General features: G+C 44.4%; 1 long non-coding RNA gene across 1 annotated transcript; it reads left to right on the top strand.

Annotated features, from left to right (window-relative positions):
- The first annotated feature begins 279 nt into the window (after positions 1–279).
- On the top strand, positions 280–27,965 carry LOC147462591 (uncharacterized). The gene is made up of 3 exons (XR_015190001.1): positions 280–360; positions 455–481; positions 27,694–27,965. It is a non-coding gene; the product is annotated as an uncharacterized LOC147462591 (long non-coding RNA).

Raw genomic sequence — 27,965 nt, 5'->3', positions numbered from 1 at the left:
TCGTTGATCCCTTCACTTTGAGCATGTCATATACCCTCACATTTCAAAATTGGTAGCACTTAAATATATGTACCTTTTTCCTGGAGAGCCAAAGAACACACTTATGTCCGTCTATCTTTTTCGTGGAGAGCCAGAGAACACGCTTATGTCAGTCTATCTGTCTCATTGGCTGACTTTGGCCGTCGATGACATTTGTTTTTTTTTTCTTTATTTCTTTCTTTCATAGGTGTTGATATGAATAAAATTCAAGTCATCTCTTTCAAGTAAAGCCTTGCTCAGCTGGACATTGCATCTTTAATGAGAGTGCCTCAATTTTTGTTGTTCTTTGTGTGGCAGGACTGCTTGCTCTTTCATGCTGAGGTGACACGATAGTATTTAGCAAGCAATGTGTGGGGTATGTCTGTTGTGTCCTGTCCCTTCGTGCATGATTTGATTTAAATTTCTCATTGTGTAGGTTTTTATTGTACGCTCCGGTCTCCAGGTACTCCTTGTTTTTTAACTTGTTATTTTGCTGCCTTATGCAATGAGCTTGATTTGAAAGGTGGAGTGTTGATTCTAGGTGTGATTTGATTCTAGCAACATGCCTACATTAGTTTTCAGCGAAGGGACCTTTCACATGAGAGGATGCCCAAGGTGTTTTAGTACAAAAGAGCCGATTGACATATAGAAACATAAAACATAACGTTAATCATCTTAAAACTTCACATTATAGATAGTAGGGTGTATGCAAAAGTAGACTAATGCCATGAGGGACCAAACACAAGTGATATCATGTGTGCATTGCACTTGAGCCACGTGGATAAGCTACCGCTACAGGTCAGCATCCATCTTAGTATAGCTTAGGATCTAGCCTGGCTCATTGTGAGCCTCTAGAGGACATGCATGTGAGAGAGAGAGAGAGAGAGAGAGAGAGAGGGAGGATTTCATGTATAGGTAATTAGTTGGACCTTTCCCAAAGGAATGGAGTTTTCACTACAATTTGTAGCATTACTCTTGGAACCATATGGAATGCTCGTGCTCACATTCTTGGCTCACAGTCTTCCCCTACATCCAGCATGTTGATAGTTAGTTGGACTGAGTTGCTACACGCTCTTTGTAGCCAGTGGGATACTTCAGCGGGTTCCTCCTCCAGGGTAGCGGAGCGGCGTCAGCACTCTTATCTACGAACATGGACGAGATCTTCAGCCCTTTTCAAACTTGACCATGATCGCATCACATGGCATCACACATCTCCATAATAGTTCACTTTGCATTCTTAATACAGGCCACCTTGTTGTCCCGTCTTGTACATCTTGTGGGTGACAGGCATTTGAGCATCTCTAGAGGTCTCTTTGTACACAATATACAGCCACTGTTTGTGCCCACACACACACACACACACACACACACACACACACACACAGAGAGAGAGAGAGAGAGGAAATGAAATGTTATATTAACGTCTTCTAAAAGCCAAAATGACCTATGAGACCAAAGAGTCACATCATGGGAAAGAAACTAACTAAACACACACACACACACACACACACACACACACACACACACAGAGAGAGAGAGAGAGAGAGAGAGAGAGAGGAAATGAAATGTTATATTAACGTCTTCTAAAAGCCAAAATGACCTATGAGACCAAAGAGTCACATCATGGGAAAGAAACTAACTAAACACACACACACACACACACACACACACACACACACACACACACACACACACACAGAGTGAGTGAGAGAGAGAGAGAGAGTGTAACAAACTGCTGACGTGTCAAAGCCTAAAGAATGGAGCCAACTTACAGATGCCGGCCGAGGGGCCTAAACCCTAAGAAGAACAAGTAACAGAAGAAGAAGTCCTACCAACTTATGGGGACCCCGTCTGATGGGGACCCAAGTGACATAAAGAATTAAAATAAAGCAGGATCCGCACACACGCAAAAACTGATACTTCCGAAAATTGCGTTGGCATGATGATGTGGCAGGTTGTACGGATTTCTGAGCCTTGCGTTGGCTGATAACGTGGCAAGCTGTACGGATTTCCATAAATTGCGTTGGCAGCTTTTTGGCTTTGCTTTTGGACCAGATGCTTTTGAGTTTGAAGGCTTTTCACTGTAATTGCTTTTTAGGCGAAGGGCCTCTAAATATGAGGTTAGGGCTTATTCTCTGGCATGCTTCCTGGAGAAGGTATAGAGTTTGGAGTACCGGCTTGTACTGTCTTGATGCAATATAAAGAAATACCGAAAGGGGCGCCAAGGTTTGGGGCCAATACTCTCTGGGGTGGAATTCCGCCACTCCGTGTCGCGTGTCGTCTCTCTCTTCCAGTTCAGTTGTTATTCAAGTGCTAAAAGTCTGTTCAGTTTGTTCTTTTCTATTGGCACGTGGTGCCCGTCCTGTGACAGTGGTATCAGAGCATCAGGCGTGTGCTTTTCTGAAAGCATACCGGTCCTACAAAAGAGCAGACAGAGTTATTGTTTGAGGTATCTTCGCCCTCCAACCCGCGCTTATTAGCCACTCCCACCCTTACTTCATCGCGCATCGGGCACGCTCCCGTCTTCACCGCTCATGTCTTACAGGGCATAAGCCATTAAGATCACTTGCAAGAGAAGGATCCAAGATTTGTTTCGAGCTGCTGTTTTTCTCAGAGACAGTACCATGCAGATGTTGATAGCTACCAAGCAGCATACTCCAAGTACTTGGCAAGCTTTCAAGAAAAATTTTGCTCGAAGTTATATGGTTTCTGACATCTTCCTTTGGAGTGCAACTTCTGGCAGAGTGGGGTATCTTGAAATGCTTGTCATGGAAACCCTAGCAGACTATAACTTGAAATTTCTCGACATCTCTCAGTAGATGTCTCTTCACGATCAGATGACCTTGGAGGTCCAGTGCGATTGCTATCTTGGGACTACCATCGCCGCCAGAGAAACACTGTTTGTCCAAGAGCTGATGGACCATGTTGTGCTCGGCTACGACCTTACAGAATGAACCTAACCTTAATTTTTGGTGCAGGTTCTAGGATGGGAAGTCGGTCGACTTTTCGAGCTCATTTGATGTCGAGATTGCTTTTTAAGTTTGAAATCTGTTTGAGAACTTGTTTGGTGATCCTGTTTGGAATTTGTTTGAAATGGATGGTATCTGTTTTGAACCTGTCTTGGTGCCGATTTGAAATGTTTGACTCTGGTTTTAATGTTGGTTTCAATGATTGGTGATTTTACTCCCGGGTGGAGTAGTGAGAAATGATGTTTAACAATGCTTGTTCATACTCATGGCCCGGACCCTTGTGGTTATTTGCGGGGGGAGTATTAAGAAGTCTGAGTAGTGGTTACTCTCAGCACCTCCAAACGACGCAGGCTGCGGTCTGGGGGGCGTTTGGTTGTAAAAGGCCTCTATATCTCATGGCCCGGACCTTTTTAGGTTATTTGCGGGAGGAGTGACGAGGGAGTCGTTGAACAGCTCATGGCCCGGACCTGGATGGTTATTTGCGGGGGAGTGTTCATCGACGGCTTTATGTTTCTATGTCTTGTAACGTGCATATGTGAGCATTTGTGTTGCATTGTGATGTGTCAATTACTGAATATTCCTACTTGATGAGATTGCCTGGGTATGTAATTTTAGTGCATCAAGACACCGTGGAACATCAGTACGGTCTGGGTGTGATTGCTAATTTTACTACGTCGGAATATCAAGAGTTCCGATTTGGACGAAAGGAGAAGCTAACTCCTTGATCAAAAGAGCAGAAAGGAGAAGCTAACTCGATCAAAACAGCCGAAAGGAGAAGCTAACTCCTTGGTCAAAAGAGCAGAAAGGAGAAGCTAACTCCTTAATAAAAAGAGCAAATTGATTGTCCCTCGGAAGTTTTTGAGCTAACTTGAGTTGTTTTGCAGTTATGCTGTAATTGCAGACGATTACTCTCTTTCAAGAAGGGGAGATGTAACAAACTGCTGACGTGTCAAAGCCTAAAGAATGGAGCCAACTTACAGATGCCAGCCGAGGGGCCTAAATCCTAAGAAGAGCAAGTAATAGAAGAAGAAGTCCTACCAACTTATGGGGACCCGTCCGATGGGGCCCCAAGTGACATAAAGGGTTAAAATAAAGCAGGACTCGCACACACGCAAAAACTGAGATTTTCGAAAATTGCGCTGGCATGATGATGTGGCAGGTTGTACGGATTTCCGAGTCTTGCGCTGGCTGATGTGTGGCAGGCTGTACGGATTTCCGTAAATTGCGCTGACAGCTTTTCGGCTTTGCTTTTGGACCAGATGCTTTTGAGTTTGAAGGCTTTTCACTGTAATTGCTTTTTAGGCGAAGGGCCTCTAAATATGAGGTTAGGGCTTATTCTCTGGCATGCTTCCTGGAGAAGGTATAGAGTTTGGAGTACCGGCTTGTACTGTCTTGATGCAATATAAAGAAATACCGAAAGGGGCGCCAAGGTTTGGGGCCAATACTCTCTGGGGTGGAATTCCGCCACTCCGTGTCGCGTGTCGTCTCTCTCTTCCAGTTCAGTTGTTATTCAAGTGCTAAAAGTCTGTTCAGTTTGTTCTTTTCTATTGGCACGTGGTGCCCGTCCTGTGACAGTGGTATCAGAGCATCAGGCGTGTGCTTTTCTGAAAGCATACCGGTCCTACAAAAGAGCAGACAGAGTTATTGTTTGAGGTATCTTCGCCCTCCAACCCGCGCTTATTAGCCACTCCCACCCTTACTTCATCGCGCATCGGGCACGCTCCCGTCTTCACCGCTCATGTCTTACAGGGCATAAGCCATTAAGATCACTTGCAAGAGAAGGATCCAAGATTTGTTTCGAGCTGCTGTTTTTCTCAGAGACAGTACCATGCAGATGTTGATAGCTACCAAGCAGCATACTCCAAGTACTTGGCAAGCTTTCAAGAAAAATTTTGCTCGAAGTTATATGGTTTCTGACATCTTCCTTTGGAGTGCAACTTCTGGCAGAGTGGGGTATCTTGAAATGCTTGTCATGGAAACCCTAGCAGACTATAACTTGAAATTTCTCGACATCTCTCAGTAGATGTCTCTTCACGATCAGATGACCTTGGAGGTCCAGTGCGATTGCTATCTTGGGACTACCATCGCCGCCAGAGAAACACTGTTTGTCCAAGAGCTGATGGACCATGTTGTGCTCGGCTACGACCTTACAGAATGAACCTAACCTTAATTTTTGGTGCAGGTTCTAGGATGGGAAGTCGGTCGACTTTTCGAGCTCATTTGATGTCGAGATTGCTTTTTAAGTTTGAAATCTGTTTGAGAACTTGTTTGGTGATCCTGTTTGGAATTTGTTTGAAATGGATGGTATCTGTTTTGAACCTGTCTTGGTGCCGATTTGAAATGTTTGACTCTGGTTTTAATGTTGGTTTCAATGATTGGTGATTTTACTCCCGGGTGGAGTAGTGAGAAATGATGTTTAACAATGCTTGTTCATACTCATGGCCCGGACCCTTGTGGTTATTTGCGGGGGGAGTATTAAGAAGTCTGAGTAGTGGTTACTCTCAGCACCTCCAAACGACGCAGGCTGCGGTCTGGGGGGCGTTTGGTTGTAAAAGGCCTCTATATCTCATGGCCCGGACCTTTTTAGGTTATTTGCGGGAGGAGTGACGAGGGAGTCGTTGAACAGCTCATGGCCCGGACCTGGATGGTTATTTGCGGGGGGAGTGTTCATCGACGGCTTTATGTTTCTATGTCTTGTAACGTGCATATGTGAGCATTTGTGTTGCATTGTGATGTGTCAATTACTGAATATTCCTACTTGATGAGATTGCCTGGGTATGTAATTTTAGTGCATCAAGACACCCGTGGAACATCAGTACGGTCTGGGTGTGATTGCTAATTTTACTACGTCGGAATATCAAGAGTTCCGATTTGGACGAAAGGAGAAGCTAACTCCTTGATCAAAAGAGCAGAAAGGAGAAGCTAACTCGATCAAAACAGCCGAAAGGAGAAGCTAACTCCTTGGTCAAAAGAGCAGAAAGGAGAAGCTAACTCCTTAATAAAAAGAGCAAATTGATTGTCCCTCGGAAGTTTTTGAGCTAACTTGAGTTGTTTTGCAGTTATGCTGTAATTGCAGACGATTACTCTCTTTCAAGAAGGGGAGATGTAACAAACTGCTGACGTGTCAAAGCCTAAAGAATGGAGCCAACTTACAGATGCCAGCCGAGGGGCCTAAATCCTAAGAAGAGCAAGTAATAGAAGAAGAAGTCCTACCAACTTATGGGGACCCGTCCGATGGGGCCCCAAGTGACATAAAGGGTTAAAATAAAGCAGGACTCGCACACACGCAAAAACTGAGATTTTCGAAAATTGCGCTGACACGATGATGTGGCAGGCTGCACGGATTTCCGAGTCTTGCGCTGGCTGATGTGTGGCAGGCTGTACGGATTTCCGTAAATTGCGCTGACAGCTTTTCGGCTTTGCTTTTGGACCAGATGCTTTTGAGTTTGAAGGCTTTTCACTGTAATTGCTTTTTAGGCGAAGGGCCTTTAAATATGAGCTTAGAGCTCATTCTTTGGCATGCTTCCTGGACAAGGTGCAGAGTCTGGAGTACCGGCTTGTACAGTCTTGATGCAATATAAAGAAATACCGAAAGGGGCGCCAAGGTTTGGGGCAAATACTCTCTGGGGTGGAATTCCGCCATTCCGTGTTGCATGTCGTCTCTCTCTTCTAGTTCAGTTGTTATTGAAGTGCTAAAAGTCTGTTCAGTATGTTCTTTTCTATTGGCACGTGGTGCCCGTCTTGTGATAGAGAGAGAGAGAGAATTTTCCATTGTGACGAAGAGCTCCCTTCTGTAATGTAAGGTGCAGCGGAAGTGAATGTTGACTTTGCTCAAGAGAGTGCTCCGAACTGTGCTCAAGGGTTCCTTTTACTTACGGAAGGGAGAGCCTTCCGTTCCTTTAGTGAGAGAGTGCAATGATCACAAACAAAGTGAATTCTACTGTGAATGAAGGTGCCGAGACTGAGAGAGAGAGAGAGAGAGAGAGAGAGAGAGAGACGACACCGGACGGTTCTCAAACCCTCCTCCAAGGGCCCTCCTCTCTATGGCAAGAGAGGTCAATGCTATTGATTACACAAAGTTGGTACAATGGTCTAGATGCAATGGACTTGCCGACGATGTCGACGACAATGACGACGACGACAAGGACAGGTTGAAATCTGAAAACGCTGACTTTCTGTTGAATTCTGACACTGTGTCGGCGAGGACGGCGATGGCCGACGACGCGAAGATGATGCCTCAAAGAGCAGGTGCTGAAATTTACGAACAGCGGGCTGAATCTGAAAATGTTGGCTGATCTGAGGGTATGACGAGGATCTGCTAAAGTAGGTGAGGCCTGCGAGGCTAGGGACTGATCTGCTGTGTCTAAGTGCTGAAAATTGAAAACGCAGATGCACTGGGGCTGATTTGACGCCGGAAACTGCAAAACGCTAGGCAAGATCTGTAATTGAAAAACGCCAGGTGATGTGTAGCAAAAACACCAAGGCTGGTCTGCTATCTACTGAAAAGGCTAGGCTGAATCTATAGCAGAAAACACTAGGCTGATCTGTAGCCAAAAACGCGATTTGCTCTGCTAGCTGGAAACGCTAGGCCTCTTGCTGGTCTTGCTGAGAAGGTGCACTGCAAGTTGCTGGAACTTCTGCAGCCTCTTCTGCCAGAAAGGGCTAGCGCTAGGTTTCTTATATAGTCACTTAGCAAATTTGCCCTACTCAGTTTTCCAACAAAGTCATTTATTAAATAATAAGTGAAAAATGATAATTGGGAAAAATGGGTTCTATACACTGTAAAATGCTCACGATGGGTATTGAATGTCGTGTTGATGATCATGTTGCGAAACCGATGCAACAACACTTGCTCCGGCTCCATGACTTTAGCTTCATTGATGATCTCGGGCTCTTCTTCTTTGGAAATGTCCTTCGGAGGTGTTTCCTGGAACACTTTCAACCAAGAAACATGGAAAACGTTGTGCATTGACCATGAGTTAGGAAATTGCAGTTTCATCGAAACCTCATTGATCTTTTTAATATCAGGAAATGGACCATACATTCTGAAAGACAACTTAGGATACTTCTTTCCGACTTTCTTAAGATGCTGCTTCACGATTCTTAAATAAACCCAATCCCCTTCCTTGATAGTAACATCCTGATGATGCTTCTTAGCATGTTGCGAGTAAGACTCCCGAGCCTTGCTTAGCCAAAGCTTCACACTCTCAGAAATCTCATCCAATGACTGACTTTTAGTATTGGCATCAGGCATTGAACTGACCGAGCAAGTCTAAAGTGATTGGAACGGACGTCTAAAAGCTGTCTCATATGGAGTTCGATCAATGGCAGAGGAATAAGAGTCGTTCAAAATTGCTTGAACCAAAGGGAGATAGTGCTCCCAATGAGACTGCTGATTATGCACATATGACTTCAAAACATCAAAAGCTAAATGATTGTAAATTTCTGTTATGCGCATACGTTGAGAACACTTTGTGGATGTATGCATTCTTGTGGACTCTTAGGATTCGAGAGTCGGATTCATCACAGGTTATGTGCATTGACTTGTGCAATTAAGCAGATTTCAGGAGTGTGGTGCACAGATTTGCAAATAGATTTGAAAGCATTTTTAGCATGATTGTGAGCTGAATTTTCAGCTGATTTAGATGCTCTTTGATACACATTTGGTACATGCTTGATGCTCATTTATATTGCCACGTGGATGCACATGTACGCTTTTCGGCGGATGGTATTCTTCGCCTTGCAATGGCATATGTGGGCTGATTTTCAGCTATTTTGATCATCAATTTGTGCCATATTTTGGTTGGTTTGCATCCAAGTTTGTGCTAGTATATGCTTCGCTTGTAGAGTGCGGTTGATGCACTTTGTGTTTCGGATTACAGGATTGTTTTCCAAGTTTAGGGAGTTGAGACTTTGGGGCAGCTCGTGTATGCTTGAGTGCGGATTTTGTGCATGATTTGCTCATGGTTTTGAGCATATTTATGGCATGTATGGTTATTATGGTTAGATAGCCAAATACTAGCTAAACTTTGCCGGAATTTTTTTGCGAGTTTATTTGTTTATGTGCATGGTTTGCAAACGTGTTTTGATTGGATGTGGCACTCAGTGGTTGCTTTGCCATAGTGTTTTGGCATCGCATTGTGAGAGTGTTTACTCACCGGATTCTGTCATTTGACATATATGTGGCAATCTCTTCAGGAGGGAGATTGTTGATGATGGTTTCATCGATTACCACATAGTGCTCTTGGATTAGAGCGGGTGTTTGGCATCATTTGAGCGGTTTTGCTCACTTGTTCGTTACGTTGATCGCCATATTTGTTGATACTTCTCTGAGGCAGCTTATGCCAGCTTATGTTGTATTTTGACAGTACTTGGTGTACGAGTTAGCCAGACTTTGGCTATTGTCAGTTGATCGATTTGTGCTCGGTCTTGTCACGTTATCGCCATGGATTTGGCATGTACATCATTGTCAAGGTTTGTGCTTTTCCATACAAAGTTTGATGGTTTAAACTTTGAGCATTGGAAAGGAGGTATGCATGATGCATTGACTCAGTTGGGCCAAGTGTTACCACTACAGGGCATGGATGTTAGGCCAGAGTCTACGATTGACGATGAGTGGGAGGACTTGGTTGAGCTTGCACGCTTGACGATCAGGTTACACCTTGGTGAGTCTGTCTATTGCACTGGTTTGGATGCATGTACAACTAGAGAGTTATGGCAAAGATTGTGCAATGCTTTTGGCACAAATGAGTCTAGAGAGATGTATAACCGGCATGTACAACGTAGAGGGCGGTACTATTTCAATTACCTGTTAACTTTACACAGAGCACTGAGAAGGAAAGAGAGCAGAGTTGCGTCCAGCGATTAGAATGTCACTGAGCACACGAGACCGACACCCTGTAGGTCCCAAAGACTGGCGCCCCTCTCGGTATTTCTTTATTCAATTTAAGGTAGACGATACGACCACTTAGTACAAGCTTTCACAAAGCTGTTCAAACCTGGCGAGGGCTGAAAACGCAGGTTTCCAACCTGATTTTGGCAGCATAATGACGCGAAAATCCCAGTAGGTCAAAAGTACCTGTCTAGGGCGGATTCCCTCGCTATTTGGAAGCTTTCTAGTAAGCTGTCACAAAAATTCAGCGGGCTGTAATTCTCTGTTTTTCATTGTCGAGTGCCCAAAAGCCTGTACACGCATCCCAAGGCTCTCACGAGGCTCCCCTGGTGTTCCCTTGCAGTTTAGGTGCGAAACCCTAAACCTGCAAAAAAACACAGCAGGCTGCAATTCCCTGTTTCGGATCGTTTTTAGCGGAGCGACGTGCTCTCCACACCGTCCAAAGCGCCTAGAATCTGACCTAGCCATTTAAGTATGCATACGGCTGAATCGATGGCGGAAGTACTCCAAAGATTCAGAAATATCTACCAAAATGCATGCCAGGAAAACGCGTGCGAAGAGCAGTAGAGATGCAGTCCACAAACTGTAGCGTATGAGAACAAGACCCCAGTAAATGTGGAATGGTCTCAACTTCTGCACCACATCGAACACATCGTGAAGAGGCCAATCTCCTAGAACATAGAAATTTACCAATCGGGAGAACAGTCTCTCCTTCAGAGGCAATTTTGCATGCCACACTTTCATGACTTTACTCCGTCACCATGTAACACTCTTGTTCATATTCCATACCTTATTATAGTGCTCGTAGATCCAAGAGAACGATTGCAAATGGCCGTACACTTTCTTTGCGGAAATCAAAGAGGCCGAAGAACCAGCATAGCGCCAAAACCAAATTCGGTCTCCCCCCCCCCCCACACACTAGGAAGATACATCTTGCTAATATGCATAGATGACAACTTGGTTTCAGTTACATGATTTCAGAATCGACAGACTTCCCTCCTTCCAGTACTCATTGGTGGATGCACTCTCCTTGTCTCTCACGCGGACAAAGACCACCAGACTCATTAGACAAGACTTGATTTAGTTAGACACCGGATTGGCTCGGATACAGTCGACACATGAGTTGGGCACGAAGATGGCTTTCTACAGAGAGCTTATGGAGGATGGGTTTGTGATCAGGGCTAGTTGCATGGACACTCATTTATCTCATGGGATACGATGTGCTATTGCCACATCTTCACATCAGGTTGAGATTGAGCCTGGTAGATTTAGAGGAGTACCAGCGGAGGCTAGGACATGTTAGTTATGCCATATGGAGCTAGATACGGAGTTGCATTATATGTGCCATTGGTCACTATTCTACGAGATATGGGTCCGTTTTCATTGTCTCTTCAGAGAGGATTTTGGACCATTGTCTAGAGTTATGAGATACTAGAATAAGAGATGCCTTGGTCTGTATCTTTTAGACTTGTGTAGACACAGAGAGGGTCTACTGAGGGGATATGGCGGAGAGAGACAGTCCTAGAGATAGATCACAAACTTTTCAGACTAGCTACTATGGAGCCAGAGGAGCAACCACCACAACAGGTTTCAGAGTCCACCCGCACTAGAGGTACATTGATTGACTGAGCCCTTGAGCTCAAGAGATCCAGACGCCCACGACTATGAGGAGCATTACGACATCGATGGAGACTACAACAGAAGATCAAGACTGCTCTACTATAGCACAGGAGATGCCCAATCAGAGTACTTACTATGGAGGACACTAATGAGATTCAATTGCGACCAATGTTGGACATTCTCGGACATTGATGATGGTGATGATGTTCTATACCCTCTTGAGATTGTCTCTTTGTATTTTGCTAGAGAGCTCCTAGTCAACCCCCTCATAGTGCCCTACAATTTTATTTTAGTTGTTTTAGTTTTCTTTTTTGCTCCAAACATTTTATTAGATTCCCCGGAGATGTAACTATTTGGGGTCTCATAGGTCATTTTGGCCTTTTTAAGACGTTTAATATAACATTTTATTTCATTTTCTCTCTCTCCCCTTTTTGGAGGAAAAGTGGCAATGAATTAGATGGTTATTGATGGTGTTTCTTATATACTTCTGAATTGAATTCCTCAACCCAATTCATCATGTCTAATAAGTAAAAGATACCTAAAATTGACTAAATTATCAAAGAGGATGAAATTGGGCTTTCACGCGAGATGCATAACTATGTTCTCTAGTAGAAAAGGCTTTCCTAAAGCCCGCATGTTTTGGTGCACGTAACCCCTTGTGCTCTGCATTCAAACTCAGCTTGGCCTCAAGCACTACCTAGAGAGAGAGAGAGAGAGAGAGAGAGAGAGAGAGAGAGAGAGAGAGAGAGAGAGAGAGAGAGAGAGAGAGAGAGAGAGAGAGAGAGAGAGAGAGAGAGAGAGAGAGAGAAGAAGAAGAAGAAGAAGAAGAAGAATTTACGTCCACTAGAGGCCAAAATCGGCCTATGAAACAAAACAATGTACCTACGAGACAAAACAATGTGTATGATAGTGTGTCATCTGTGTATCGGAAATGTTAGGTGCTGCAGAAGTGAATGCTGAACTTTGCTCAAGATGAGTGCTTCGAATTGTGCTCAAGGGTTCCTTTTACTTAGAAGGTTGAGCCTTCCGTTCCTTTAGTGCGAGAGTGCAATGGACACAAACAAAGTGGTGAACACTGTGAATGAAGGTGCTAAGACTGAGAGATAGAGAGAGAAGAATATGACACCAGAATGTTGTCAAACCCTCCTCCGAAGGCCCCACTCTCTATGGCGAGAGCGGTCTATTATTGATTACACAAATCTCTACAATGCAATGGGACTTGCCGACGATGTCGACGACGAGACGAGGACGGCGACGAGACGGATTGAAATCTGAAAACACTAATGGTTGAAATCTGCAAATCTTTAGCTGCTGAATACTGACTCTATGTCTGTGACGATGTTGATGACGACGATGCAACGACGACGCACTGAAAACGTAGATGCTGAAATCTGCGTTTTCCGGGCTGAATCTGCAAATGCTCGTCGATCTGATCGTGTGGCGAGGATCTGCTGCGGGAAGGTGAGAGCTGCGAGGTTTGGGACTTCTACTGCGGTGTGTCTATGTTGAAAACTAAAAACGCTGATGCTTCTGATGGTCTTGTCGCGATGAATCTGCAAAACGCTAGGGGCTGATTTGCAAATAAAAAACGCTAGGGCTGAATTGGGGTCTGTTGCAAAAACGCTAGGCTTTTGCTGGTCCTGCTGTTGCCGGGCTGATCTGCAATGCAAAAACGGCAGGGCTTGATAATGGCTGAAAACGCTGGGCTTTTCTGATGAAAAACGCCAGGCTTGCTGCCGGGAATGGTCTTGTTGAGAAGGTGCCTGTTGAACAAGATGTTCCTGCTGCCTCTTCTGCCAGAAAGTGCTAGCGCTAGGGTTTCTTATATACTTGCTTGCCAATTTGCCCTACCCAGTTTTCCAACAAAAGTCACTTAATAATAATAAGTGAAAAATGGCTAAAATAGGGAAAAAGGATCTGTGTAAAAATGCTCCTGATGGGTTTTGACTGAAATCTGATGGTCGTGCTGTGTGCAACTAGAGGATATGCATCTACTCTAAGTGTATGGACATGCACGATCTGCGAACAGACTCACAAAAGTGCCAGAACACTTCCTAAGCTAGGCTAATTGAACTGAACTCAACCCATGTCTTGAAGTAGCTTGTCCACGTACACATAGGGTTGAATGTGCACGTGACATCCCCTCCTTTTCAAAGTGAGGTACTGGTACCGAACTGTATGGCATCGAGGGAGATCGCCAACAGCGTCCGAAATCCTGGAAAGGACTCTTCGCCGGCCCACTCTTATGCGTGGGTCATGCGATACTTGAACTTCATAAAGGTCTGCAACGCTTGCTTCTTTGGGCCGCCCGCCGAAAGCGACACAAAGTCTTCTGAGGCTCCTTCAATGCTTCAACTTTGTCTATAGTCATGCGTCTACCTTCTTCAAGAATCTCCGAGGATGAAAATTCTTAAAACCACTTCCAACACAAAAACATGAACATACCCATTCCATGTAAAGTGACTGGAAAATTCTATTCTTTTGGAAAAACTGTGCATGCAATGGAGATGAACATAGAGACGGAGTGCCAAACCGTTCATCAAACACACGCAAACAATGGGGTCGAATCTTGATCTCACAAAGTGATGATGTGGTTCCCGCTCTGCAAAAACCCTAATCTTGTTGAAACCCTAATCTTAAAATCAGAAACCCTAATCTTGCTGAAACCCTAACCCTAAAATCAAAAACCCTAATTTTGCTGAAACCCTAACCCTAAAATCAGAAAACCTAATTTCGCTGAAACCCTAACCTTGAAATGCTGACGGGTTGGCTGCAGCGAAAATCACGGGCTGGCTGATACGTGGCAGCTGTACGGATTTCCGCGTTTTGCGGCAGCAGTAGAAACAACATTGTTTTTTTTGGCTTGCTTTTCCTACGCATTGGGAGAGAGAGAGGGAGCCTCTTTGCTTTATTTTAGCAAGAGAGAGAGAGAAAGAGAAACTGCTTTATTTTTGCAAAGCTTTTGATTTTTTAGCTTTTGGGGGCTCTACTTGGCATCCCTTGTAACCTTTAAATACGTGGGTTGGCCTCTCACAACTTAGAGCATCTAGACGCAGAGTCTGAGTGTGAGCGCCTGCCCGCACTCTTGTACTTTGAGCACAGATTGATACAAAAAGATAATACCGAAAGGGGCACCAGTCTTTGGGGCAAATATCTCTAGGCACGGAACTCTGCCGGTGTTGAATCAATTGTGAACTGTGAACTGTTTTGAAGTGGTTATTTGGTGCTGTTGGGGTAGATTCTTGACTTGAGTGTCTAAGTCCGTTACAGTGGTATCAGAGCACGGCCGATTTCTCTTCTACGGGAAATCTGATCCCAAATTTTTTTTCCGCGGCACCTATGGCTTCAGGCAAGGATCAGTTGACTCCCTCTGCATGCGGAGATGTGGGAAGGGATCACAACGAAGATTCAGGCAAGGAGTATGGCTTGCCTAGGCCTACTCAGGCGGAGCGTCGAGAGATGGAGCGTCAACAATTGATCGGCGACGCAACAAAGATTGATGCTCAATTTTGCGAAGGACCCAAAATTTGCAAAATATATGAGCGAGACTTCTTTCCAGGAAGTGCACGCGCAGTGGCAGAAAACCACAACACTACCCCCCAAAACCCGCTCTCAAGAATCTTTTGCTCACAAGAAGTATACAGAGAAGGAATTAGAAGACGTGGTTGATGTGCGAATTGCTCAGCTTTTTGACGCGCAGAACAAAGCTAAAAAGCATGGCAAAAAGCAGAAGAAAGGCACTGACTTCTCGGGCTTTTTGGGTCGTCAGTTGACTTTTGAAAAGGCAAAGAAACAGAAGAAGCGTGTTCGTTTTGAAGGAGTACCCAATTCTTCTTCTTCTTCTTCTTCTGACAGTTCTTCTAGCTCATCTGACTCGAGCGAAGAAGACCGAAAAGGCAAAAAGCGAAGCAAGAAACAACGCTTCGGAAAGGGCAAGAAAAAGGCAAAGAAGTCTAAATCTTGCCCAGTGAGAGACAGTTCTACAAAGGACTCGTCTACAGACAGTTCAGACTCTGACGTCAACAACTTTTATGCAAACAAGAAGAATTTTTACAAAGCCAACCAGTATGACTTTCTGGAAGATAAAAGCAAGAAATTCCGAGAGTAGGAAGGTGGACAGTCAATTAAATTTGATACGTTTTCGGGATATAGAGATGCTTCGAAGGCTTTGTCTTTTGTACAACAGTTTGACATCGCTTTCACGGGAGGATGCTACTTAGAGCACTCTAAGATTCGGAGAGCTGCCTCTTACTTTAAGGGGAATGCTCAAACTTGGTGGTCCACGCTTCTTTTAAACAAGACTGCGCCAGTTAAATGGCTGAAATTTAAGAAGCTTTTTATTTCTTCTTGGCTGACTCGAGAGTATGAACGTGATATTTGAGCTGCTTGGAACCTTCTTCGGATGACCAAGAAAGATACAGTGGACGCTTATTGCGAGAGGTTCTGGAGCTCTTTTCTACCCTCCTCTTCATTCAAGAAGATCTCGTTTAGGGAACAGATTGAGCGGTTTACCTTGGGTCTACCTACAGAGATCCGAGATCACTGCTTGGAACAAAAGTTAGCTTCTATTCAGGAGTTGATGAGTCATGCGAAACGGGGTTTTGCCATTCACTCTGGCAGTCTGACCTATCTCACCGATGAGATTATGACACAAAGAGCCGAACAGACTTCGACAAATGAAAGTAGAAAGAGAAAGAGCAACCCAGAAAAGAAAGATGCACAACCCAAGCTTACTCTTGAGGAGAGAGCTTGCTTCATCAGGGAGGGGAAGTGCTTTGGATGCAGGAAAACTGGACATATCTCCGTGAAGTGCCCTAAAAAGGCACAAAAAGAACAGAACGACAAGGACGACGAAAGGCCTGAGAGTTCGAGAGCAGCTGAGGAATGTGGAAGAAAAGGCCGATAAAAAGCAGAACTGGTACCGCATTGTGTGGGACCCGAACCGAATTACATAAAGGAAAGTACAAATTTTGCCGTTTTTAGGGCAAAAAGGAAAGATCAGGAAGCTCTTTCGATTTGGAATTACGATGGACAGGCTGAGGCCACAGGCGGTGGTAGTTCGAGTGGCACCCGGACGGGATGTTGCCATTACACCGAGCATTTGAAAACTTCGTTTGCAATGACAAGAGTGTTTAGGGCACGAGGAGTTTTACGTAATTGCCTTGGAAGGTTGTGACGTTCTACTGGAAATCCCTTGGTACCACAAGAACAATACCGTGGTTGACTACTGGGCCGAAAAAGCGACTTTGACAAATGAAGGGCTCAGAGATTGTACTTGATGAACTTTAGTTTCTTTACTCACTTTTTGGTAGAGAACTGTACGATGGATAAAGGTCGAATATGTTTTGACCTGAACAAAAGAACGCCAAGATTTTCTCCACACTCATGCTAATTCCTTTTCAGAGGGCCTGTCAAGCGAGTTACCACCCGCTCGTCCTGAAGATCATACCATTGATCTGATTCCAGGAAGCACACCACCGAACCGGCCACCTTACCGTGTGAGCCGAGCCTAGAACGAAGAGATTATGAACCAAGTGAAAGACCTCTTGGAAAAGGGTCTTGTCCAGCCTAGTACTTCACCGTATTGCTCTCCAGTGTTGTTGGTTTTGAAGAAAGACGGATCTTGGAGAATGTGCATCGATTATAGAGCTCTCAACAAAATCACCATCAAGAACAGATTTTCGATTCCTAGAATCGATGATATACTTGACCGACTTCAGGGATCCTCGTGCTTAGCAGGATTGACTTGAAAAGTGGATATCATCAAATCCGAATCGCGCCGGGAGATGTCTATAAGATAGCCTTTCGAACGACTTTTGGGTTATTTGAGTTTGTGGTGATGCCTTTTGGCTTAACCAATGCTACTTCGACATTTAACCGGATGATGGACAGGATTTTTCGAGAGTACAGGCTATTTGTTGTCACTTTCTTTCACGATATCATTGTTTTCTCCAAGAATGAAGCAGAACATAGAGATCATTTGCTTCAGATCTTTCAGGCATCACAAGTTAGTGATTGATGTGAAGAAAAGTGAAATGTTTTCCTACCAGAGATACACTTTTTGGGACACATTGTCTCAGTAGCAGGAGTGCAAATGGATCCAGCCAAGATAGAGACTATCCGTGATTGGCCTGATTTGAAGAATGTCCATGAAGTTAGAAGCTTCTTGGGACTGTGTTCCTACTACAGGCGGTTCGTTAGACAGTTTGCAGAGGTTGCTTCCCCTTTACATATCTTGATACAGAAAGGAGTCCCTTTCTCGTGGGGACCCATAGAGGTGACCGCCTTTCAGACTTTGAAAGAGAAGTTGACTACGGGACTAGTTTTGACTTTGCCGGACTTGCAGAAGTCGTTTGAAGTATATTGTGATACTTGTGGTCGTAGTCTGGATGCGGTCTTAATGCAAGAAGGCCAATGTCATTGCGTACGAGAGCCGATTGTTCTCAAGGCCAGAATTGACAGCACAAATTTGTGAGAAAGAGCTTTTGTCGGCTATCCATTCTCTTATTCAGTGGTGACATTACCTACTCGGAGCCGATTTTACGGTTTTCACAGATGATGGGAGTTTATGCTACTTCTTGTCACGGAAGCAGCTATCAGAAAAAGCAGATGCGGTGGACAAACATTTTGTCACAGTTTACTTCCAGATGGTCCATGTGCAAGGACAGAAGAATTGGGTGGCGGATGCTTTGTCTTGGAAGCCGTTGGTTCTGGCTATTTCCGCGATACATCATAGGAACTTCGAGGATATGGTCGGTCAATACGCCACAGAACAGATTTTGCAGATGTATTCAATTGAATACAGAAAGGGGAGATAGTAGCACACTATTCCATTCGGGATGGCTACTAGATGAGGAAAACCATGTTGTGTGTTACACAGCTGTTGAGGGAAAAGGTTATGACTGAATGCCACTGTCCACCGTTTACAGGTCACCGCGGTATTGCTACCACCTTGAAAGGGGTAGAGAGATTCTTCTTTTGGCCGAGACTCAAGAAGGATGTGGACGAGTTTGTGCGTAGCTGCTTGGTATGCCAGAAGGTCAAGTTTGACAGGCATAAAGCACTGTTTCGGACGGCTATTTGGGAGAACATAGGCACGCGGTTGTAGTTCTTGTCATCGTTCCACCCGCAGACTAACGGGCAATCAGGGATTGCTAATTCAGTGAAACACGATTAACTCTTTGATGGGGAAGGTGCCATTTGAGATTCTTGAATTTGCTACGAAGGTTCCACCCTTCCTTAGCACGAAACATAAGATTTTTCTTTGAAGCCGACCAGTTCCCGAGGGACTTGGTCCGAAAGGCTTTGCAAAAATCTCAGGAAAGGCAGAAAAAGGCAGCAGATCGCTATTGTCGCGATTTGAAATTGAAGGAGAAGGATTGGGTGCTCTTACATTATGGGAAGGCATGACCGAGAAAGAAAACAAAAGGGAAAGGAGCGGCTTCTTTGTAAGCGTAGCATGACATAGTGTGAACCTTTCCAGGTTTTCCGAAAAGATAACCGATATCTCCTTTGGACTGAAGCTGCCAGAATACTTGGAAGATTCACAATGCCTTTCATGTGAGTCTATTGAAACCTTTCAAAGGTGATGTGCCTGAAGATGGGGAGCCAGATGTGCAACCCGAATTGGACGAAAACGAGTAGACACTCGTTCCAGAACAGAAATTGGCACAGAAAGAAAGAAAGAAGGTAAAGCGAATTGACGGTTCTTGGTTAAATTCAAGACCTACTTTGCAATGGATGCGAAGCGAATGGAGGAGGAAGACCTAGCAGATATTCCTCGGAATGTGAATCTTTACCTTGAAGCTTTTGGTTTAGCATAGTCTACTCCAAATGGAACCCAGAATTTAGCTTGGCCGGAGATTTGGTGCAGTGGGATGCACAAGAGGGGAGTTACTCCGCTCCTTTGTCAACAGATGCCTCGATTTTTGATACTAGAGTCACTGATATCTCTTTGAGCTTCAGGGATACTGAGAGCTGACAGTATTCTGCTTGATGACTTTATGAAATGGAATTCCAAAAAATATGAAACTGACTTGTTCTTGACTTGTTTTTAAGTGCAAGAACTGATAGACGAAATGACTGCAACATTTTGGTCTAAATGATCTCGAATAGACATGGTTGCAATAGGGACTAGTCAATCGGGTATCTATGAGGTCTTGACTGGATCTAGATGCGATTGCTAGCTACATTGCCAATAAATCATGGTCTAAGATCCGAATGAATTGTTGAATGTCATGTGATGTCCTGTGATGTCGAGTGATGTTTTGTGATGTTGTGTGATGTGACTGTCGATTGGTACATGTGCTAGATGTGTGTTCCTAGTGCGTTGGTACTAACAGTCAATGTCTGCTAAGACAGTTTATGGCCTATGTCTGTTTTGCAGGCGTAATCGAGGGCGATTACAATGCTTTCAAGAGGGGGGTATGTTACAAAGTGATGACGTGGCTGCCCGCTCTGCAGAAACCCTAATCTTGCTGAAACCTTAACCCTGAAATCAAAAACCCTAATCTTGCTAAAACCCTAATCCTAAAATCAAAAACCCTAATTTTACTGAAACCCTAACCCTAAAATCAAAAACCCTAATTCAGCTGAAACCCTAACCTTGAAATGCTGATTGGTTGGCTGCAGCGAAAATCACGGGTTGGCTGACACGTGGCAGCAGTACGGATTTTCGTGTTTTGCGGCAGTAGTAAAAACAACGTTTTTTTCGGCTTGCTTTTCCTACGCAATTGGGAGAGAGAGAGGGAGCCTCTTTGCTTTATTTTAGCAAGAGAGAGAGAGAGAAAGAGAAACTGCTTTATTTTTGCAAAGCTTTTGAGCTTTTGGGGGCTCTGCTTTTGGCATCCCTTGTAACCTTTAAATAGGCGGGTTGGCCTCTCACAACTCAGAGTATATGGACGCAGAGTCTGAGTGTGAACGCTTGTCTGCACTCTTGTACTTTGAACACAGATTAATACAAAAAGAAATACCGAAAGGGGCGCCAGTCTTTGGGGCCAATATCTCTAGGCACTTAGTGTTGAATCAATTGTGAGTTTTGAAGTGGTTATTTGGTGTTGTTGTGGTAGATTCTTGACTTGGAGTGTCTAAGTTTGTTACACGACTTTCTGATCTAAATCAATCAACTGTGGCAAATCACAATGGAAATGCCCATGCTTGATGTTCAATCCTTCTTGTGCTCTTGTGGATACTGTGTCATGCCAAGGAAGAGACATGGAATGTGAATTCCTTGAATTCAAACATTTCATCTTTTCATGAGAGTTCCACATACATCCGTGCTCATTCATGAGTGAATCGTGTTCATCGTGCAATATGTCATGCCTATTAAAAGGGATCACATAAGGACGGTGACTAAAATATAGGAAAGCATCACGAATGAAACACTCGAACAATGCGTGCTGACTAATCACTCGTACACAGAATACTTCGTGTGAGGGTTCTTGAGATCTCGACTCGAGAGCCAAGATCGGTTCTTCGTGATTGATCGAATCTTCCTGTGGGGGTTCTTTGGACCTCGACTCGAGAGCCAAGATTGGTTCTTCGTGATTGATCGAATTTGCAATGAGGTTAGCTTCACTAGACAAAGTATCAACTAAACCATCAACCTTGTGAACAATCATGTCTTTTTCCTGCAAATCATCACGCTCGTGAATAATCACATCTTGATCATACAAATCATCATGCTCGTGAATAATCACATCTTGATCATGCAAATCATCATGCTTATCATTATCAAGCAATTCATCATGCTTATCATTATCATGAAAATCATGTGTGTCATGCTTTGGAAAAGAAGAGACTGAGAGAGTCTCCTTTTCCTAATTCTGTTCAATCTACGCCTGCACACTAGAAAAGAGTCGGAACAACTCTTGCATGTGTTGGGTTCTCTGTTCGGTCGCCAAGCGCGCTTGCTCAAGCTCACACTCATAGGCTAACCGGCTTTCTTCGCGCTCGCGAGCCAATTCTGCTTTTCTTTCTTGGTGCTTGCGATCCATTTCTGCTTTTCTTGCTTCATGTTCTCGATCAAATTCTGCCTTTCTTGCTTCTTGTTCTAACTTCCTGTCCATCATCATCTGGTCGAAAGCCTCCACAGGAGTTAATGCAATCCTTTGCGTGGATGGGGAAGGGGGAGGGTCGGAAAAACTTCCTGGTGGGGAAAACTCTTCTTTGCCACTCCCGTGCTCACCACCTCCATGCGAAGTATCCATTCCGCTTCGGGTGATGACCATCCACTGAAGTCATGGGTTCTTAAGTTCACGAGGAACTTGGGTTCTTGTGGGTCTTGGGTGTTTGGGTAAAGCCCCATGTGGCCGGTTAGGCCAGGTGCCCGCCCACTATACTTATTCATTATGTACATAATAGAATAAGGGGGCTCACATGTAGAGAGTGAGTTTTAGCCCTTGTAAACACAAGGTCTCCTCTTCTCCTCTCTTCTCCATTGCTGCACACACTCACGCGCTCTCGCTCGCGCACTTCAACTGGTATCAGAGCTCAGGGATTGGGAGCACCATTGGAGCTCAGCGGGGAAGCAGACAGAGAAGCAACAAAAATTGCAATACATTTTTGCAGTTCTGTTTTGGCCTTCCAAAACGTCTTCATTTAAGTCAATTCCTGCAGTTGTTGACCGGTTTTTTGTCCTCTTCGACTTTGCAGAAGAAAGTTTTTTCAAAACCTTCACCAATTTTGAGATACATTACTCAGACTGCTTGCACGTCTAGAGTACACAGATGCAGATTTTTACAGATTTGTTTCGACCTGTAAAAACAGCACATTTCATGTCCATTTCCATGATTCCCAACCCCATTTTCGCGTGGTCTATAACTTTGCAGAAGGAAGTTTCTGCAAATTCTGAATGGTTTGGAAGATATGGCTGATCGGCTGCTGCAGGGTATTCGAAAAGTTGAAGATCATGCATGCATATTGTGGTGATTTGCTACATTCGGAGAGCTCGGATTGAGCCTTGTCATTATCTTGTTTTGTGCATTGATGCTTTTCTCTCAGTGAAGAGAGTGTGGGTTGAGATTCTCAACACATATATAGGCATACATTGAGAACACTTTGTGGATGTATGCATTCTTGTGGACTCTCAGGATTCGAGAGTGGATTAATCAAAGGTTATATGCATTGACTTGTGCGATTAAGCAGATTTCAAGAGTGTGGTGCACGGATTTGCAAAGAGATTGACAAACATTTTTAGCATGATTGTGAGTTGAATTTTCAGCTGATTTTGATGCTCTTTAATACAGATTTGGTACATGCTTGATGCTCGTTTACATTGCCATGTGGATGCACATGATGTGCGTTTTCGGCGGATGGTATTCTTTGCCTTGCAATAGCATATGTGGGCTGATTTTTAGCTGTTTTGACCATCAATTTGTGTCATATTTTGGTTGGTTTGTATCCAAGTTTATGCTAGTATATGCCTCGCTTGTAGAGTGCGGTTGATGCACTTTGTGTTTTGGATTACAGGATTGTTTTCCAAGTTCAGGAAGTTGAGACTTTGGGGCAGCTCATGTATGCTTGAGTGCGGATTTTGCGTATGATTTGCTCATGGTTTTGAGCATGTTTATGGCATGTATGGTTATTATGGTTAGATAGCCAAATACTGCCGAAACTCTGTCGGATCTTTCTTGCGAGTTTATTTGTTTATGCGCATGGTTTGTAATCGTGTTTCGATTGCATTTGGCACTCAGTGTCATAGTGTTTTGGCATCGCATTGTGATAGTGTTTGCTCACTAGATTACGTCATTTGACATATATATGGTAATCTCTTCAGGATGGAGATTGTTGATGATAGTTTCATCGATTACCACATAGTACTCTTGGATTAGAGCGGGGTTTTTTGGCATCATTTGAGTGGTTTTGCTCACTTGTTCGTTACATTGATCGCCATATTTGCTGATACTTCTCTTACACAGCTTATGCCAGCTTATGTTGTATTTTGATAGTACTTGGTGTATAAGTTAGCCAGGCTTTGGCTATTGTTAGTTGATCAATTTGTGCTTGGTCTTGTCACAGTTTATTGCCATGGATTTGGCATGTACATCATTGTCAGGGTTTGTGCTTTTCCATACAAAGTTTGATGGTTCAAACTTTGAGCATTGGAAAGCAGATATGCATGATGCATTGACTCAGTTGGGCCAAGTGTTGCCACTACAGGGCATGGATGCTAGGCCAGAGTCTATGACTGACGATGAGTGGGAGGACTTGAATGAGCTTGCACGTTCGACGATTATGTTACACCTTGGTGAGTTTGTCTATCGCATTGGTTTGGATGCATGTACATGTCGAGTGTTATGGCAAAGATTGTGTAATGCTTTTGGCACAAATGAGTCTAGAGAGATGCCTACAGTGAAAGGATGATCTCACAGACATAGAGATGTTGTGTTTAGGCATTGTGGTCATACAGGCCATGTACGTAGGCGTTGTTTTCGGCGGATGAGACAGCACAGGAGACAGCACAGGAGGGATGCTATCACTTTGGATGATGTGGGAGCAGATGTAGCGTATGTGGCTACGCATGACGGAGCTGTTGCCTTTGCTTCCATGTTTACTCTTGATTTTCTTGTGTCTGTTTTTGACGACACATTACCTTCGCATTGGATACTAGATATGAGTGCTAGATTTCATGTCACGCCGAGTCGTGAGTGGTTTAGCACATATGCTAGTGGTATGCTTGGACATGTGTGTCTAGCTGATGGTTCAGTGCATGACATAGTTGGTGCAGGAGATGTCCGACTATTGTTGCCGAGTGGTGCATTATATGTGTTGTGAGATATACGCCATGTGCTAGGTTTGACACAAAGCTTGATCTCTGTGAGTCAGTTACGAGATAGCCGGATGCCAAGTAGTGTTGGACGAGCACATTTTCAGATTGCATCGTGGACAGCTAGTCATAGCTAAAGGTACTAGTGTTTGCACGATTCATGCGATGCGAGTACGTCATCTGCGAGATGGCCGTGTCTTTGTGAGTACGCAGCCATGCAGAGAGACGAGGCATGTCTCCTTTGCGGATAGGTTGCATGATGCTCCAGTTTGTGAGCATGTTGAGCCAGTTGTGCAGGTAGTTGTGCAGCAGGGCATGTCATCCGTGGATACGATGACGGATATGGATGGCTTGAGTGTTGAGGATTCAGTCATTCATGGATATGCTTGGGCTAGAGGTTGATGTGTGTGAGTTAGAGCTAGGCATTGCTCTTACCACACAGGGTTCAGGACAGACAGATGCTCTTGGTGCGCATGTGACATGCGATGGATACGAGGATGGATTCCAAGGATCGGAGTTCGGGTGTTAGGGTGATTGCCATGAGTGGAGTTCTGAGCGACTGAGATGGTCAAATTGGCAGAGATTGTGAGGGTTGCATCAGCATTCGGGAGTCTCATGTACGAGATACTCATCTCGAGACCCGAGATTGCATTTTCAGTAGGTGCATTTGGAGTGGGAGCAGTTAGTCGTACAGTGACTGACGTTGAGCATAGGGGCACTTTGTCGCGTATGGTGAGATACCTGCAGGATGTGTACGGCTTTGGTGAGGAGTTTGGTGTCGATTGCTCTATGCTTACTCTACAATTAGAGCTGGATGCACACAGATTTAGGGAGCTGGGTGTTGGCTGAGGTCATACTTGTGATGGCCTTGTACAGGTTTTGTACGGTTTACTTTTCTCTCTCACGGCCACATTGGCCTTTACGTGGGAGGTTGTTGGGGTAAAGCCCCGTATGGCCGGTTAGGCCAGGTGCCCGCCCACTATACTTATTCATTATGTACATAATAGAATAAGGGGGCTCACATGTAGAGAGTGAGTTTTAGCCCTTGCAAACACAAGGTCTCCTCTCCTCCTCTCTTCTCCATTGTTGCACACACTCACACACGCTCTCGCTCGCGCACTTCATTGGGTTCTTAGGGGTCTTGAGGTTCGGAAGTCTTGAGGTTCTTCTTTAGCTTGCTATCTGTGGTAGAGAAGGATCTTCTCTTTACCTGAGCTCTTCTCTTTCCCGCAGGCGCACCCCTTGGCGGCCTTGCGCTCACACCAGGGTTGCTTTTTCCCACCTCACGTCGATTAGCCGGCCGCTAAGTGCACGGTCCGCTCTCAATGAGTGAAAAGAGAAACAAGGGGAGGCTGGACAAGCCCTTCTTTCTTGGGTTTCCTGTCACTCTTCAAAAACACGATTAGGAATCGACATGCCCAAGAGGACTTGGGTTACGTGCGACCACAACAAGCAAAAAAAATTATGTGGCTCTTTCCTTGAGTGATACAGAACACTGCCAAAGCTCTGGTACCAATGTTAGGTGCTGCGGAAGTGAATGTTGAACTTTGCTCAAGACGAGTGCTTCGAACTGTGCTCAAGGGTTCCTTTTACTTACGGAAGGGAGAGCCTTTCGTTCCTTTAGTGAGAGAGTGCAATGGACACAAACAAAGTGAACACTGTGAATGAAGGTGTTGAGACTGAGAGATAGAGAGAGAAGAATACGACACCAGAATGTTGTCGAACCCTCCTCCGAAGGCCCCACTCTCTATGGCGAGAGCGGTCTACTATTGATTGCACAAATATCTACTATGCAATGGACTTGCCGACGATGAGGACGACAACGAGACGGGCCGAAATCTGAAAACGCTAATGGCTGAAATCTGCAAATCTTTATCTGCTGAATTTTGACTCTATGTCGGTGACGATGATGAAACGACGACGCACTGAAAACGCAGATGCTGAAATCTGCGTTTTTCGGGCTGAATCTGCAAACGCTCGTTGATCTGACCGTGCGGCGAGTATTTGCTGCGGGAAGGTGAGATCTGCGAGGTTTGGGACTTCTACTACGGTGTGTCTATGCTGAAAACTGAAAACGCTGATGCTTCTGATGGTCTTGTTGCGATGAATCTGCAAAATGCTAGGGGCTGATTTGCAAATCAAAAACGCTAGGGCTGAATTGGGGTCTGTTGCAAAAACTCTAGGCTTCTGCTGGTCCTGCTGTTGCCGGGCTGATCTGCAATGCAAAAACACCTGGGCTTGGTGAGGGCTTGGTGATGGCTGAAAACGCTTTTTTTGATGAAAAACGCCAGGCTTGTTGCCGAAAATGGTCTTGCTGAGAAGGTGCTTGTTGAACAAGGTGTTTCTGCTGTCTCTTCAGCCAGAAAGTGCTAGCGTTAGGGTTTCTTATATACTTGCTTGCCAATTTGCCTTACCTAATTTCCCAACAAAAGTCACTTAATAATAATAAGTGAAAAATGGCTAAAATAGGAAAAAAGGATTTGTGCACTGTAAAAATGCTCCTGATGGGTTTTGACTGAAATCTGATGGTCATGCTGTGTGCAACTAGCATGACCATGCATCTACTATAAGTGTCTGGACATACACGGTCTGCGAACAGACTCACAAAAGTGCTAGAACACTTCCTAAGCTAGGCAATTGAACTAAATTGAACCCATGTCTTGAAGTAGCTTGTCCACGTACACGTAGGGTTGAATTTGCACGTCACAGAAAAAGGGCAAAGGTACATAATAAAAACTGTGACAGGGGTGCTGCGAGCAGACTACCAGGGGGTGGTGATGTACAATACAAGGTATGAGGGGGTGGAGAGAAAAAAGAGAGAGAGAGAGAGAGAGAGAGAGAGAGAGAGAGAGAGAGAGAGAGAGAGAGAGAGAGAGAGAACTGCTCTTGCGGTACCTTGCCCCCCAAAGCCTCACACATTAATATGTTACTGAGAAATCTGAGGGAGTCATTTCTTGAGGCTCTAGACTCCAGGATTTGCTTCTTAGTGTATCCACAACTCAAGTTGGCAAACAGTGTTTTCTCTCTCAGCAATACATTCGTGCTGTGTTTGCCGTGTCTATGGATTGTATTCCTCCCATCGTTGGTTTAGGATGAAGCCATGCAGGGTTGGCTCCCTGAATATGTTGCCGCAAATGAAAAATGGCGGTGAACCTCCTATTTCCTTCATGGTAACCAGTATGTATAACTGCAATCAGCTTCTAGAACTGATGGCAGCATCAGGTAGCTCTTTTTGGTGAATCCTTTGAAAACTAGCCATTGTGCTCTATCCAGGAGTCTATGCTCTGCAGTCACACGGTAATGTAGCCGCATGTTTCTAGACTTCAACACAACAGGAAGATTGGGTGAAAGAAATTTTCCATTGTTTTTGCTATGGGTTTGTCTAACTCCTAAATTTATAGAATGTTGTTTCTTTTTGTTTATGGTAGCTTTCGAGTTATCCAATGGAGAGGATCTACAGATAAGGTTTCTATCTAGGAGAATCGCCAGGTCAATGCTGGTTTCTTCCAAATCGTTACGAAAGCTCAGGCTCAGGCTCAGGCTGTCTTTTTGCAATTTATTCTGGTGATACATAAGAAATTCAGATTCATGTTTGCTTTTTTGAGGTTATGCACATGTGATAGGTTGATGTGGTTTTGTAAATGTTACAATACAACCAATTGAATGGTTTGGTTCTCCAATTAAATTTTGGAGATGGCAT

The sequence above is a fragment of the Adiantum capillus-veneris genome, chromosome 2, assembly GCF_014529385.1.
Source record: "Adiantum capillus-veneris isolate H3 chromosome 2, ASM1452938v2, whole genome shotgun sequence".
NCBI classification, from domain to species: domain Eukaryota; kingdom Viridiplantae; phylum Streptophyta; class Polypodiopsida; order Polypodiales; family Pteridaceae; genus Adiantum; species Adiantum capillus-veneris.
The sequence above is the reverse complement of the archived record's forward strand: the minus strand, read 5'-3'. Positions and strand labels throughout refer to the sequence as shown.